Raw genomic sequence first — 15,845 nt, 5'->3', positions numbered from 1 at the left:
ATTGAGGAGGTTCTTAAATGCACCGACTTAGAGGGACGAAGAGCAGCCGCAGCAAGAGAGAAAGAGTGGAGAAGCATCGAAAAAGGTTTTTCGGTTTGACTTTCCTTGCAGGGGGCGACAAGAGCTGGGATGTGGCCTGCAGGAGCTGTGTCTGGATCTGCTGCAAAAAAATGTATAAGACCACCATGGAAAACATATGAAGATATCTAATGTACAAGAACACCATGGAAAACATATATGAAGATATCTAATGTACAAGAACACCATGGAAAACATATGAAGATATCTAATGTACAAGAACACCATGGAAAACATATATGAATATATCTAATGTACAAGAACACCATGGAACACATATGAAGATATCTAATGTACAAGAACACCATGGAAAACATATGAAGATATCTAATGTATAAGAACACCATGGAAAACATATAAAGATATCTAATGTATAAGAACACCATGGGAAACAGAGATATTAAGATATCTAATAAGAACACCATGGGAAAGGGCGGCTACGTGGCGTAGTGGGCAAGGCGTTCATACTAATACACATTGGCCGTATTAGGGGGTGGGAAACTGATGGGTGGGGATCGGGCGTTGTGGACAGCGACTCCTACAGGTCGGTTGGTGCGCCTGCGCAGTAGAATCAGGAAGTGTCGGGGGCAGCGTGAGCCTCCCACGCGTTACTCCTCACCACTGAGAGATCGAGCTGCGCAGGTGAAAAGATGCGACTGCTGTTACCTCAAGTACCGGAGGGGACTTGTGCTATGTATGACTTAGTCCACATTGCAGCCGGCTTGTGGGAGGCAAGAAACAGTGTTCGTGACAGGGGAGGGTTGAATTGGATGATACGAAATTGGGATGGGAGAAAATATAGAAAATGGGAGAAAAAGTGGATAAAAAAAAAGAACACCATGGGAAACAGAGATATGAAGATATCTAATGTATAAGAACACAATTTTAAAAATAGAATCTTTAGAAACACTTTAAAAGAAGGAGGTACTGTATAGTTTAGATAGAGTTAACATTGTAAATTGTATATTGCATAGTAGTGTATATAAGAACCAGTTTCTCTTTGTCTTTTTTTTTACCATGCATATCTTGTGTCTTATCTATTTAATTTTTTTCTATGCCTATTTTATTATTGTATTTTGCACAATCAATGCGGGCAAGACCACCCGCATTTCACTGTATGCCCTGGTATGTATGTGACAAATAAACCTCTTGATTCTTGACAATGGGAAACAGAGATATGAGGATATCTAAATCTAATGTATAAGGACAGCATGTAAAAAGATGAGGATATCTAACGTACAAGAACACCATGGAAAACAGATGAAGATATCTAACGTACAAGAACACCATGGGAAACAGATATGAAGATGATTTTTGGTAATCAAAAACAAGATCTTTTTTTATCCACTTTTTCTCCTTATTTTCAATTTTTCTCCCATCCCAATTTCGCCTAGCCAATTCTCCCTTCAATTCTCCCCTCCCCTGTCTCAAACGTTGATAGACTATGCCTCCCACTGGTCGGCTGCAGTGAGGACCAAGCCTTGCATCACGTGTCCCCTCCGGTACACAAGGAGGCAGCTGTCGCATCTTTTCACCTGAACAGCGCGATCTCTCAGTGGCGAGGAGTAACGCGTGGGAGGCTCACGCTGCCCCCGATACTTTCTGATTCTGCTGTACAGGCGCACCAACCGACCTGTAGGAGTCACTGTCCACAACGTCCAATCCCCACCCACCGGCTTTCCCACCCTCTAATACTGCCAATTGTACTAGTATGAACGACCGGCCAAGCCGGTAGCAACGCAGAGAGCTGGGCTCGATACCAGCATCTCCTGTGTTAGTGGCGAGCGCCTTGCCCATTGCGCCACTCAGCCGCCCAAAAACAAGATATTTAATGAATAATTATATTTAATTATGAAATACATTTAATTAAAAAGATATAGCAAAGAAATACTCAGCCATGCATGAAATACAATAGGAAATTAATTCTTGACCCATGTTGCGCATTAGTGGGGGTTTGCATAGCTTGCGCATCAAAGGGTTAAGATGATATCTAAGAAGTTCTTCAAATAATATTAGTACGATTTTTGTAGAATTACAGTTGTGTTGAGAATTATCCTAAGTGTTCTTAAATAGAACTGGCCATAGTTAGGCCAACCTCTTCTACAAACGCACGTTGGCCAAGTTGAGGCAAGAAAGGAGATCAATTAAGATTCGGTTAACATTTCTTCCTCACTTAATGCTTCACTAGCGACACAATTGGTCTTGGTAAACAATATCTCGCAAATAAAAAGGTATAGATAATTAGATAGTTTAGGTAGATTGGACACTCCATAGACGGACCTCCCTCCACTACACCCCTGCCAGTCAGATTTGACTCAATTATTTCAAATTCCATCAACATGTTCATATTTATGTGTTTGTTTGTTCAGATATCGATGTGTTCTTGTTTATCTGTTTGTTTTTTGTTTTCCAAATGCCATGACGTGTTCTTGTTTATCAGTTTGTTTTTCCAAATGCCATGATGTGTTCTTGTTTATCAGTTAGTTTTTTTCCAATGCCATGACGTGTTCTTGTTTATCTGTTTATTTAAATGTTATTGATTGATTGATTGAAGTTTATTAACAGATTGCAGAATGGGTACAGTACAGTACAGCTCAATACATACAATTGTTAAGGGGATGCAGACCAGAGAAAGACTTTCGTCTTGTTTACATCAGGGTCCCCCATTTTCAATTCATCATAACATATGACACACACGACATACAGATAGACAGTACTGCTACATCTATACATTTATGACATACCAGATTTGCAAATACAGTACTGTTTGTGATACAAAGTGTCCAGAAAAAGAGTGTATATACATTTGACGTAGAAACTGTACATTGGACGAGGTTGGGTAGGTGGGGTGGGGTTGGGTGGGTGTGTGTGTGTGTGTGGGGGGGGGGGGGGGTTGGGTAGGGGGACACTGTACATTGGAATACTGACAAAGCCATACTTGGTCATTTACTGTACAACTGGATTAGAACATTTGTAGGGGCCAGTTTCGAATTGCAGTCTCCCGTAGGTGTTCTTTGAGTGTTTTTGAAAGTGGAGTGATTCACATTCCTTTACAGCTTTGGGTAGGGCGTTCCACATTGAATTGCGAAACGTGTTTAGTCCCTTGTTTGAGCCGAATCTGGGGTTAACATGATTTGTGGAGCTCCCTCTGGTGTTGTGACGTGGTATTCACTGACCTTTGGGAAGTATTTTGACATGTACATTATCAATGTGTTCTTGTTGATCTGTTTGTTTGTTTTTTCGTTTGTATACGTATCAGTGCGGCGCAGTTCTCGTGTCAATCAGTCGACGTGATTTCATCAGGAATTGGCCGCCAGACCATACTAGATAATAATAATAATCATTCTAGACTGTTGCGTTGTTCTTCACAAATCACGTGACTCCAGTTTAGAGCAGCGCCCACTACTGCACTGTTGTTGTCAAATCACACGAGGACAGTAGGACATGGAGGGATTCCACACGACTCGCCGCATTGTTTTCTAGGTAAGAATGATTCATGAATCATGATAGCCCATGTTGGGAAAATAGACGCACCATCAACGGTCCTAGGTTTGGCGAACATGGTGGGAAGATGGAATATGACTTGTAGAATAAACAGATAACCCACGCGTTATTTTGATTCTTAGCTGGTATATTCATTGCAATACACGGCAGCGGTCTCCGTGTTGAAATTGTAACGTTGTGAGATGTTTGTGGTGCAGTATGCGCGGTTTGAAATCGTTATTTTTGTGGGTGCTGTGTGATTTACCGACTTGACCTACTTACAAGAGTTGCGCGCGCCATTGAAATAGATGCGTGCAACATTTGTTCTTCACGTTCAATAAGTTAATTGGCAATACATATGAGTTGACGGTTTAAAAAAAATGTATTCGATACATGGCAACATAGTTACACACCGACGAGGTACTGCGTCTTTGATAGCAAGAATTTGAGCAGAGATTATAGTTCCTACTCTGAAATGAAATAGAGACGAGGTCCCTCCCCTTCCGCTAACCAGCTTGGGATGTATTGTATACGACATGCAGTACTGTACACTATATAAAGTTCCATAACGAACCGCCGCGGATTCTTGGGCGGTTAAGTCAATAACTCGCCCTAACTAATTATTGCAAATTCGCATTGTGTTTTCGAATGGATCAACAGATAGATCAAAGAGTATACAATGGAACGCCCTACCCAAAGCTGTAAAGGAATGTGAATCCCTACCCACATTCAAAACCGCTCTTAAAGAGCACCTACGGGAGGCTGCAATTCGAAACTGGCCACCGTAAATGCCCAAAACCCCCACCACCTCCTAATAGACAGTCTCCTCCCCACCGCATGTATATATTCCCTCCCCGCCGTATGTATATCTCTCTCCCACCCACCCACCCCCTCCTAATGTACAGTCCCCTCCCCATCATATGTATATACTCTGTCAGGATCTAGGGGTAACAGTACTGTATATTTGAATACCGTTTATGTCACAAATGTATCAGTACTAAATACCTATATGTCCCTATGCCATAAATGTCATGTATGTTGTGTATGTCATAAATGTCTATATGAATTGAAAATGGGGGACCCTGATGGAAACAAGACAAACGTCTTTCTCAGGTCTGCATCCCCTTAACAATTGTGTGTATTGAGCCGTACTGTATTGTACCCATTCTGCAATCTGTTAAATAAAGTTTTCATTCATTCATTCATTCATTCAGTCTTGACAAAGGCTGGTGGGATAAAAACACATGCCGCTGCCAGGGCTGGACTGGGACAAAAAATTCGGCCCTGACATTTTTGGCCCAGACCGGCCCACCACCGCAATCGGTCGTACACCACCCACCAGTACACCATCCTTGTGGTTCCCTTAAATATGCCTACCTACTGTACTATTCCCCCAAACAACAACAAAGCTGGGTTGTGCCATGGATAAGTGGACCAGTGTACTCACTCGCTATTGGCTGAATCTTGTTTTGGGTGGTGATGTAAAAACACCTGCATCATAGCTCAGGACTGGTAATGAAAATATTGTTGTTTATTCAATTAATGCATGGAGCTGTTCAATCTTATTTAATTTGATACTAAAGTAACTACTCAGTTCACAGATTTCAAGTATCCAAATATCAATGATGAATATTGCATAAGGTTTACACAGTTAATGGATCACCTTTTTGTTTTATATTCATGTGCAGAGAGGAGTAATAGTTAGATATTTGTATGTGATTTATATGGCAATTAAATCAATCGTGTGCACGGCAGCAAAAAAACGATTTGTGTATGTAGGTGCAGAACTAGATAGTAATAACAGTAAGTAATCCATACCATATATATCCTAATAGTTACCACCATACCTGGCTGAAAATAAGTTGAGCAGTTTTTGCAGTTGAGCTACAGATGTTGTATATTATACAGCCTTTTCGTTCATCTTTATCAAGGGAACCTTCAGGGGTGCAGTGGTAATATCAGAAGTGGTGGGATGGTGGGGATCAGACCAGGCTGCAGAAACAAATTAGTGGGGGGGCATAAAATGTTCTCGGGGGGGGGCACAATGGTTTTTCAACACGGGTTCCCTTTTATACGTTTCAGCTGGGACAGCGGCACTGTGGCTTGCTTGGCGCTGCCCACGGTGCTGAACTAAACAGCAGAGAGGCAATTGAAAAATCTAATTTCTCTCTATCTTAAGAACTTTCACTTATACAAAAACAGACTGAACGGATATATATAACAGACCTGCTGGGGCAGCGGACTGAGAGCAGGGGACACAAACAGGCTGGATAAGATGGTCAAGAAGGCCAGTAGCGTGGTTGGGGTAGAGCTGGACTCTAGCGAGGGTGGCGGAGAGGAGGAACCTTGCTAAGCTCCAGGCCATCAGGGAAAACCCCTCCCACCCACTATACACAGACTTGGCTGACAGGAGGAGCATGTTATAGGCTCACACTACCTAAATGCAGCACTGAACGGCACAGGAAGTCCTTCATTCCGACAGCCATCAGACTATACAATGCATCACTGTGCCTCACTGCATCACTGAGCACAGAGTGACAATTACCATCTTCCTGGACTCTTACTTTTTAAACAGCACTGTGCATTATTACACCTACTGTAGACTTCAGTATATTTTTACTGTATTTATTTACTGTATATTTTATTCTATTTTTATTCTATTTAATTTTATTCTATTCTTAGGCCATTTGTTTTGTTATTCTTATTTGTGACTTGTTCTGTCTAAATGTTTAATGTTGAGTGATTTGCAGTGTCAAATTTCCCTCAGGATAATACATTTCTATTCTATTCTATTCTATTCTATATCTTTGAAAAGTCTCCATTTATTCAACACTTCTGAATTCACTGACAAACTGAACTGACAAAAATAAGGTGCATAAAAAAGCAAACAAAATTCCTCCACAGGCTACTCACCATCATAAGTAGAGAGGCAAGCGGTGTTTGGGGACAGAGTGAAATCTTCTTAAAACACTGCCCCTCCACTCATTCCTGAACTTTTTTGTTAAGTCCTTCTCAAATGCCAACTGAATTAAATTGGCCTTAGTTGCGTTGATGAAGCATACTAAGGCGATGTTCTGTAAAGACGTTCTTGAGGGTAGAAAACGAATTCTCACAGAGTGCTGTGCTAGCTTCAGTAGTGTTGTTGTTGACATCAGTGCTAGGGATGGGTACCGAATTCGGTACTTTTGAGGTACCGAACCGAAACACGTCGGTACTACCGAGTATCGAATCAAGTGAGAGACCTTTTTTTTTTTTTTTTTTTTTTTACTTTTTTTTTTTCATGTCAACGTTCACACGCACAATATATGCTTACCTAGGATTTGACTTGATTCAACAACAAAGCAGTCGGAGCAATGACAAGCCGAAAACTGTCGAAATTGTAGTTATTTGAAGTTTGGATTTTTTTTACGACTGAGGTAGGTAAATTAAATTTCTTGAGACTAAAGTACCGAAAAAAGGTACCGTTGGGTACCGGTATCGATTCACAGGTACCGGTACCGGTATCGGTTCAAATGTGAAAGGTACCCATCCCTAATCAGTGCCCACTAGGGCTGTAGTTTAGTTTTTGTAAATATTGCCTTGAAATAGAGAAGCGCGAGTGGAGCGCATTTTTGTGTGCGCGCGTGTGCACATCTGTGCGCGACTGCATACTTCTGCTCAGAAAAGTAGTGGGATGGAGTGGTACCGCATGGGACCACCACTGCACCACTGGGAACCTTTATCCTAATGATTTTAATAGAGCTGGGCCGTTAACGGCGTTAACGTGCTGCGTTAACGCTATACTAGTATCGCGCGATAATATAATTAACGCATTAATCTAATTTTTTTTTTTTTTTTTTTTTTTTACATTTTTTTTCTACCTTTATTTACCCAGGGTAGGTTCGCTGAGCACAGATGTTCTTTTCCATTCACACCTGGGAGCTGCCCAGTACAACCACAGTTGACACCATTGGCCACTGAGCAACTCCACTGGAGCAGTTGATTCAAGCCATGTCACATAGTTCATGTTTGAAATGATTCTTTCTGTTTTGCTCCTGAGAGTGTGCTAGATACTGTACTGTACTGGTAATATTATGTATTTGTGTTAACTTCTGAATAAAACAACTTATTAAACACAAGTACATCTTATTGAACATTATTTTGATATTTCATTACCAATTATCATAGCAAAACAGCTTTTTCAAACAGTCTGTAATGCATTTTGGAAACGGGAGATGGGCTCATGGTGTAATGGGCCACCTGGCCTGAGAAACATAAGGAGGAAAGAAAAAGTAAGGACTTACTTCTGGTCATTATTTGGGTAGAACTAGAGCTGCCGGGGTATTGATGTTTTCCTTACCGCACAAATTTGCGAAATATTTCCTACCGCTGCGCGTTGAATGCATTTTTTTGTAGTCTACTCTTTATAGCATATAGCCTGCCTCTAGTCTAAATGTCTATCTTTAGAGGATGACTTTGCAGCATGAATATTGTTTGGGATTCGGCAAGCACGCATTGTTATTAAAAGTGAAACACGGATTCGAAGTCTCCCCTCTGTGTCGCGGGCAGGGGTGGTAGCGGCGCGCCTGCCGGTTACCCCCCTGACCCTTTCTTCTTATTATTATTATGTTACTACTTATGATTACAAAGGCATTCGTTTTGTGGCATTAACGTTATATAGTTACACGTTCAATAACATCAGCGTATTTACCGGACCATAGCAAGGCAAGCGTTACTCAATTCATATCTCAGTTCCTTTCTTTGCTCAGAGCGTGCCGAGTTGTACCCATTCTGCGGTCTGTTAATAAAGTTTTCAATCAGACAAGTGTATAGAACGAAGGGCTTTTATTATAACATTTCGTTGCAGTAAAATCATTATGCCTCGTTCCCTGGGGAGCGACGGTAATCCACTCCGGTCTCCGGCGGGAGCTAACGTATTAGCCGTGTTGTGAGCTCTGATCAATGGCTGACAATAGGAAGTCAAAGCACTGCAGGACGCTCCAACGTGTGACGCGTATCTCTTCTGACCAATCAGTGGTCTGCAGTGTTTCATGTGACTTTTTTGGTACCCAATAGGGTCGCTTGGAACCTCGACAGAGAAGTAGGGTATATCTGCAGAGCCGCAAGCCCAACGAGAGCAGGGTACTTTATTATTATTATAAAAAACAGCTGTGATGCGGTATTCAGCCCAACTCTACGGTGGGCGTGATGTAACAGCGATACCGCGGTAATACCGATACCGCGGCAGCTCTAGGTAGAACACACATATTTTGAATGCCTTCGGCATTTTTTTTTTTTTTTTAGCCATTTTAATCTAGATTAAATCCAGGATTGCAGATAGATTAATCTAGATTAAAAAAATTAATCTATGCCCACCTCTAGATTTTAATAATATTATGATGATACGATATGGACCACCTAGGTCACTCACAGCAACCTGGGCTTAGCCAACACAATGCTGACAAAATAACGTTAGAATAGTCAACCGGGGGTTGCGACTGCATTAGGGAACTATGCTACAGTAGCTAGCAGCTAAGCTAAAAACAATGCCAACAATAGCTTATGCTGCGCTATTTGACATTGACTGACTCAGAGACCACCAGCAGTAATTGACGGTCTCACTTTATGACAGCGTTACGGAATGCAAAGTAGATTTTTCTGGGGGGGATTATTACAGGCTAGCATGTGTCAATGATTAGCAACAACAGTTTTTGTAAGGGTCCCGCCTCCACCAATCACATGCAGCTCCCTTGTGTGTGTGTGAGAGAGAGAGAGAGAGAGAGAGATTTTTAAACACAACTTTATTTTCTCACTCAGCAATCAACAATACATCAGAATGTATACTGCAAAACACAGAACAGCAAATCAAATCAAGAAAAATAAGACAAACTTCACATCAGAACAAAGCCAAAAACCAACTCCAACTCCTCCACAACTGTACACAACACCCACTTGTAACACCATATCATCTCAAACTCTGCTACATTGCTGGTCAACTTGTAAAAATGAAAATCCGTTCGTAACCTTGCCTTTACCATACCTCTAAACAAGATAGTGGTATCTACCAGCACTGAATCCTCAATCTTTTTCCTCCTACTTAGATAAATGGCCATTTTTGCCTGACCCAGCAGGAAGTTGAAGAGCTGACATTTTAACCTCCTCTTCCTGCTGTACCTGTACCCCAAAATAAACATCTCTGGAGTAAGATGTTCATCAAACATCACAAACATGCGGGTCAGGAACTGAAAAAAAACCAAGAGCCTGTCACACTTTAAAAAACAGTGAAAAACTGTTTCCCTCTCTGTGCAGAAAGGACAGGTGTCTTCAACATCAGAATTAATCACAGAGACAAAAGCGTTCACAGCAACTGCACCATGTAAAATTCTCCACTGTAAATCCCCAACTCTTTTAGTTAACGGTGGTTTGTACAGTGCTCTCCACTCAGGCCTCTGAGCCTCCCGTAGGCCCAGATGAGCTCTCCATGGAGTGTTAACCCTAGAGCCATATGAAATCCGCGTTCACGGAATCGCGGACGGAATCGCGGAATTGACCAATAAAAATGGAATCAACTGCAAAACGTGGAATATTGCAGAATTTGGCCTAATCTGGACTGAAATTCCGTTTTTGGGTGGAACGCTTGGTGCACACGCGACCGGGGAGGCGGACGCTAGAGCGGGTTACACACAACACAGGCAGTCTCCCAAGCGTCTCGCTGCTTCGGTGTTTACATCGTCAAGAAGCTAATAAATTCCCCAATAAGCCCTCAATTCAGAGCAGAGCAGTATCCTAATGACTTTTATGCCTCCGGCGATAAGGTGTTTTGCTAATTCTGTCAACGTTCCGTGGACTGGAGCCACAAAAACACTTGCGACACTATTGTGCGTTAGGACATGATCGCTTCTTGCTAAATCTAGTGCACCCATCCATTTGTTTAATGCAAACGAGTCATTATACACTGCCCTTTATAATCGAAATAAACTTAAATAGCTATGAAACGTTTTACAGTACATAGGACTATAGATGGAAATGATAGCTTCTTGCTAGATCTGGTTGATTGATTGATTGATTGAAAACTTTATTAACAGATTGCAGAATGGGTACAATACAGTACAGCTCAATACACACAATTGTTAAGGGGATGCAGACCAGAGAAAGACTTTCGTCTTGTTTACATCAGGGTCCCCCATTTTCAATTCATTTGTTTAATGCAAACGATTGTCATTATACACTGTCCTTTATAAACGAAATAAACTAAACTAAAGGTGCCTAAATTATGCATTACTATATTTCATCACAATAAAATAGATATAGCTATAGATACTGACATTGTGATAATGTCAGTAGTAACTAGCTGTATCTATTGTTTACACTTGAAATGTGTATTTTAATTTTGTCACAATATTATTTGAAAAGTATTGTGTAAAATGTAACTGTATTTCTGAGTTGCAGCACTTAAAAACATTAAATGGACTGTTATATCATATTCAATTGTAGACATTTATTCATTCCCACTTATTAGACACTATTTCTGATGGTAAAATGAGCATAAAAAGCAAAATACAGAATTCTGAAATATTAAAACGGAAAAAACGGAATTTGGGAAAAAATAAAATGGAATTTGGAAAATAATAAAACGGATTTCATATGGCTCTAGTTAACCCTATCCTTCAGCCTGTTTTGGTTCAACACTTTAACACACAGGTAATACATAGCTTTGCCCACCATGGTGCTCAGCCTGCAATCAGCAGCACTGCTCACCTCTAACAGACAACCATCACATTTAAAAATAGGGATAAGTTTCACCTCAGGAAAAGAATCATTTACAGCAGGCAATAACTGACCATTACAATAATCAACACACATTTCCAGTTCATTATCAGTCAGCTGCTGTTTCCAGCCTCCCAATAGGCGGACCATCACCCTGACAGACCTTGTGCCCAGCTGTGAGGCCAGACCAGCAGCATTATCAAAAAGGGGACCGCACACCTCCAGCACATTGCCCAACGTGAACATCTTCGCATCACACAGCCTTTGCCTCAGTGCTGGCTCGGCCCCACCCTGAAAACGAGTCCCATGAACCACCGGCTCCCTCAGAAGCCAGTACAAAGAGCCACCGTCCTTCAGTCTCTCTTTCGTAAACAAGCCCCACACTGTTAACAGTCCCTTGTAGAAACGGGGCAGGTTTTTCATTGTACATCCCTTTAAATCCATGAGGAACATTGGCTCAGCCAGACTTAGCCCACCACACCGCTCCAGTATGGCTCGGGCCACAGGTCTCCAGACCAGATCAGCCGGTCCTGTCAGGAGTCTCTGAATGAAACGGAGCCTGAACGCAGCTCCCCTACTTGCCAAGTTGACAAGCCCCTGTCCCCCTTCCTCCTTGGGCAGGAAAAGGACACTCTGCGGGACCCAGTGCAACCGGTCCCAGAAGAAGTCCACCATCAACCCCTGCACCTTAGACAGTAGGTTCAGCGGCGGGTCCGTACACGCTAGCCGATGCCACAGCATGGAGGACACAAGATTGTTGATAATAAGGACCCAACCTTTCAGCGACAGTTTTGGAAGAATCCATTTCCATCGCTTCAGCCGGCCCTCCACTTGCTCTACCACACCGTCCCAATTCTTGGAAGAAAATACATCATCCCCAAGCAGGGTTCGAAATTAACGGGGGCTTGGGGCAAAATGCCCTCGAAAATTGACCAAATGCCCTCGAAAATCAGTTAAGGGGGGCTAAAAAAGCCCCCGACAGTTTACTAATTATATATATAATTATATATATGCTCTACCATGCGAGCATTTCCCTCGTATTTGCCCCTAATAATATGTGTGTGTGCAAACCGGAAAAATCATTTACTTGCAGTGTGCGAGACAGACGAGTGATTGTGAAGATTACAAAACAGCTCCGCTGTTAATAGTTCAGATTGAAACTGGACTGAAATTCAGTTTTTGGGTGGAATGTTTGTTCCAAGGAGGAGGGAGGCGGGGCCCGCTGCGTGTTACAGGCACTTGAGAGGTGCTGCGAACACAGAGAGCGCTCTGCTCTCATCAAGCATTACACTGCTATCTTAACGTTAGCAAGCTAAGCATCTGCATAGCGCGACCTGTGTAACGTTAAGTAACTTGTGTTCGGCGGGGAAAGACCGTTCCATTTGTAACACAACTACAAAGAATAACATCCAAATCCGATCCCGATGCGCATTTCCTTCATTCCACAGCGCTGAGCGCGCAACGTATTTCATTGATCGATCTGGCCAGAGCCTATACTCACAAACGTTGCGTGTGTGGGGTTTTTCATCAATTTGAAACAAGCCTCTTGACTGTTGGAATTAGGGATGTTAAAAATAAAATATCTAATAATATTATTCAATATTAGACATTCATTGATCCAGAGGCAACCGGTTATTCGTCTGCTATTTGTAGATGTATCAAGAAAACAACACAACTTGCCCTCAGGGACAATAATATTTAATCTATTTAGATAGAGTATGTATGTATTATTTACAGATAATTGAAGGTACGTACCTCAAAACATGAAACCAAGCCATGATGTCACACATCGTGTGTGTGTGTGTGTTACTTGAACAATTGTCACTGTGCTCCTAAATTTCTGTGTGCTCCTAAATTTGTATTTAGATTTTATTTATTAACATTTTATTTAGGAGCACATGTGCTCCTTGGGAAAAAGGTTAGCGTAGAGCCCTATATATGGAGACATTAACATTACGTTATCAAACATAGGGACGAAGACTGTAAAAAAAAGTGTCAACAATGTTTTATAATCTTTATGTTAATTTTCATTATAAAAATGTTGTGCCCCCGAAATACAAAAAAAGCCCCCGAAAAGCAATTAAGGGGGGCAAAAAAAGCCCTTGAAAAAAAATGTTAATTTCTAACCCTGTCCCCAAGATAAATCCCCAAGTACTTTAGGCCTCCCCTCTTCCAAGTCAAGCCTCCAGGTAACACAAGTCCATCAATTGGCCCTTTACCCACTGCTAAGGCCTCACTCTTCTGCCAGTTCACCCTAGCAGAGGAGAGAGTACCAAAAGCCCTCACATTTGATTGTACAATATTAATGTCGTGCTGGGACTTTACCATAATCATGACAGTTTGAATTTTATGTCACAACCCGGAAAAGAAAAACCCGACAAATGAGTCCTTAATCTGTGTAACAGCGGCTCTATGGCCAGACAGTACAACATTCCTGATAAAGAACAGCCCTGTCGGACTCCCCTCTGAACCTCAAAAGGCGCACTTAAACCACAGTTAATCTTAAGTACACTCTCAATGTCTCTGTACAAGACCTGGGCCCTCATTCATCAATAGTGTGCGTAGAACATTTCTATTTCCACACGTAAGCACGGAATGTAGAACTAGTGTACGCACAGGGAAGTCGGGATTCATCACACGGTGCGTACGCAGGCTCTATGCCCCTCCGTGTTGATGAATACCACTTTGTTCTACCGTCAATGCTCGTGCATGATTATCCATATATGGTCATGAAAATGAGGAAACACCCCCCATGGGATGTGAAATAATGGACTGACCCGAGCGGAACCCTGAGAAACTCCACGAAGATTGTTCACTGCTGTCGAACCAAGAAGACACTATCGCGTATTATGGGATAAATAATAAAAGGCGGACTTGTAAACGGTGATGTCAGATATCAACGGCTCCCTAAGACCATTGCTGCAATTCTGCCTGGACAGCTCAGAATACTAATAAATACCGTTCGTTGACCACTGTTTGGCGTTGGTTGTGTGTCATTATAACCGTGCTGTAATATGAATGCCTTTATTAGTTGTGTTCGATTGGCTATATGATTTTTAGAGGCATCTATTTTGTTGTCGGCTAATAAAGACCGCGCTGGAATATGACTGCCTTTTCCCGTGTTGTTTGATTGATACCCAGGGATTAAAGTTCTCCTCAATTCTATTCCAAATCGCGATGGATCTCCCGTCAATTTTCTACCTGCTGCATATGATTTCTAGAGGCATACTACAATCTATTTTGATGTCAGTATTGGGTAGCCTATATAAACAATAATAGAGAGCATATACAAGAACAATGAATCTCACTGCATGTATGATGTAGGCATGCCTTTCAATACATGAACTTGAATTCCATCATGTTTGTGTGCGGGACTCACAAGGCTGTTGTCACAATGGGTGGTACCGGTACAGTAATAATTACAGTCCACACAATATCACGATCCATGCCATAGCCTATGTTCTATTAGGACATGATCTGTGACGACAAATGTTCTAGAATGTTTGATTAAGATATCATACTCTGACAGCATGCCTATGAGCAACAAAAACGCGAACTTGAATCCCATCATATACATAGTCTGTCCACTATCTGCATGGTGTCATTGCAATGCGTTTTCTATTTTTTCTTATACAGTAAAAAGGGGGAAGAACACTATATTCATATGACTTATTCTGCTTACAGCTTCGAAATTCCACTTGTTTCGTTTAACGTAAAGCCTTTTAAATATAATCAAAACGTTCCCGTGTTTCGGCGGTCTGTGCGCAAAATAATAACGAGTTGAGCTTTATGATTTATGATGAATTGAAAATGGGGGACCCTGATGTAAACAAGACGAAAGTTGGTCTGCATCCCCAATTAACAATTGTATGTACTGAGCTGTACTGTACTGTACCCATTCTGCAATCTGTTAATAAACTTTTCAATCAATCAATCAATCAAGCTACGCGGAGCGCAGTCAGTCAGTAGCCTACACCCCGTATATTCCGATAATGCTATATAAACCATGCTGCATTCATTCTGAGAGAAAGATCTATTATTCCAAATGCTATTTATAGGGTTTTGACCACAATTACACTACTGTTGCTATTTTACAATGAACTATAATGAACTACGGTTCGTACAGAACATGCCAGTGTTATTATGCACAGAAGCTCATTTCCTTGTTGTAATAATATATTCTACCACTGGGCGTCAGGTAAGTGTGGTCTGACCTGTGCGTAGATGTAAGCACGGAGTCAAGTTCAAATCGAAATTGATGAATCCCACTCTTTGCTTAGAAATGATCGTACGCACAGGGTAAGCACAGATCTGTGCGTAGAACACGTTGATGAATGAGGGCCCTGGATCATAGCTATAAGCCCAGAGCTGAAACCAAAAGCCTGCATTGCTTTCCACAGGTACTGATGTTCAACTCGGTCAAAAGCCTTTTCTTGATCTAGAGAAATCAGACCAAGTTCACAACCCAAAACACCAGAGAGGTCCAAAATATCTCGAATCAACGTAATGTTGTCTAGGGCTGACCTTCAAAGCTTTTT

The 15,845-nt window shown here is 41.6% G+C and overlaps 1 protein-coding gene across 5 annotated transcripts in view; it reads left to right on the top strand.

The window, feature by feature from the left end:
• Positions 1 to 3,473: 3,473 nt before the first annotated feature.
• The window catches only part of soul4 (heme-binding protein soul4), a 118,541-nt gene continuing 106,169 nt past the window's right edge, over positions 3,474 to 15,845 (top strand). For 2 of the 5 annotated variants that reach the window (XM_084318765.1, XM_084318764.1), the window contains exon 1: positions 3,474 to 3,561. The gene's annotated coding sequence lies outside the window, so the exon portion shown is untranslated. The remainder of the gene's footprint in view (positions 3,562 to 15,845) is intronic. The other 3 variants (XM_084318768.1, XM_084318766.1, XM_084318767.1) reach the window with 2 other exon arrangements.

This window comes from Notolepis coatsorum (assembly GCF_963971535.1).
Source record: "Notolepis coatsorum genome assembly, chromosome: 7".
NCBI lineage: Eukaryota > Metazoa > Chordata > Actinopteri > Aulopiformes > Paralepididae > Notolepis > Notolepis coatsorum.
The sequence above is the reverse complement of the archived record's forward strand: the minus strand, read 5'-3'. Positions and strand labels throughout refer to the sequence as shown.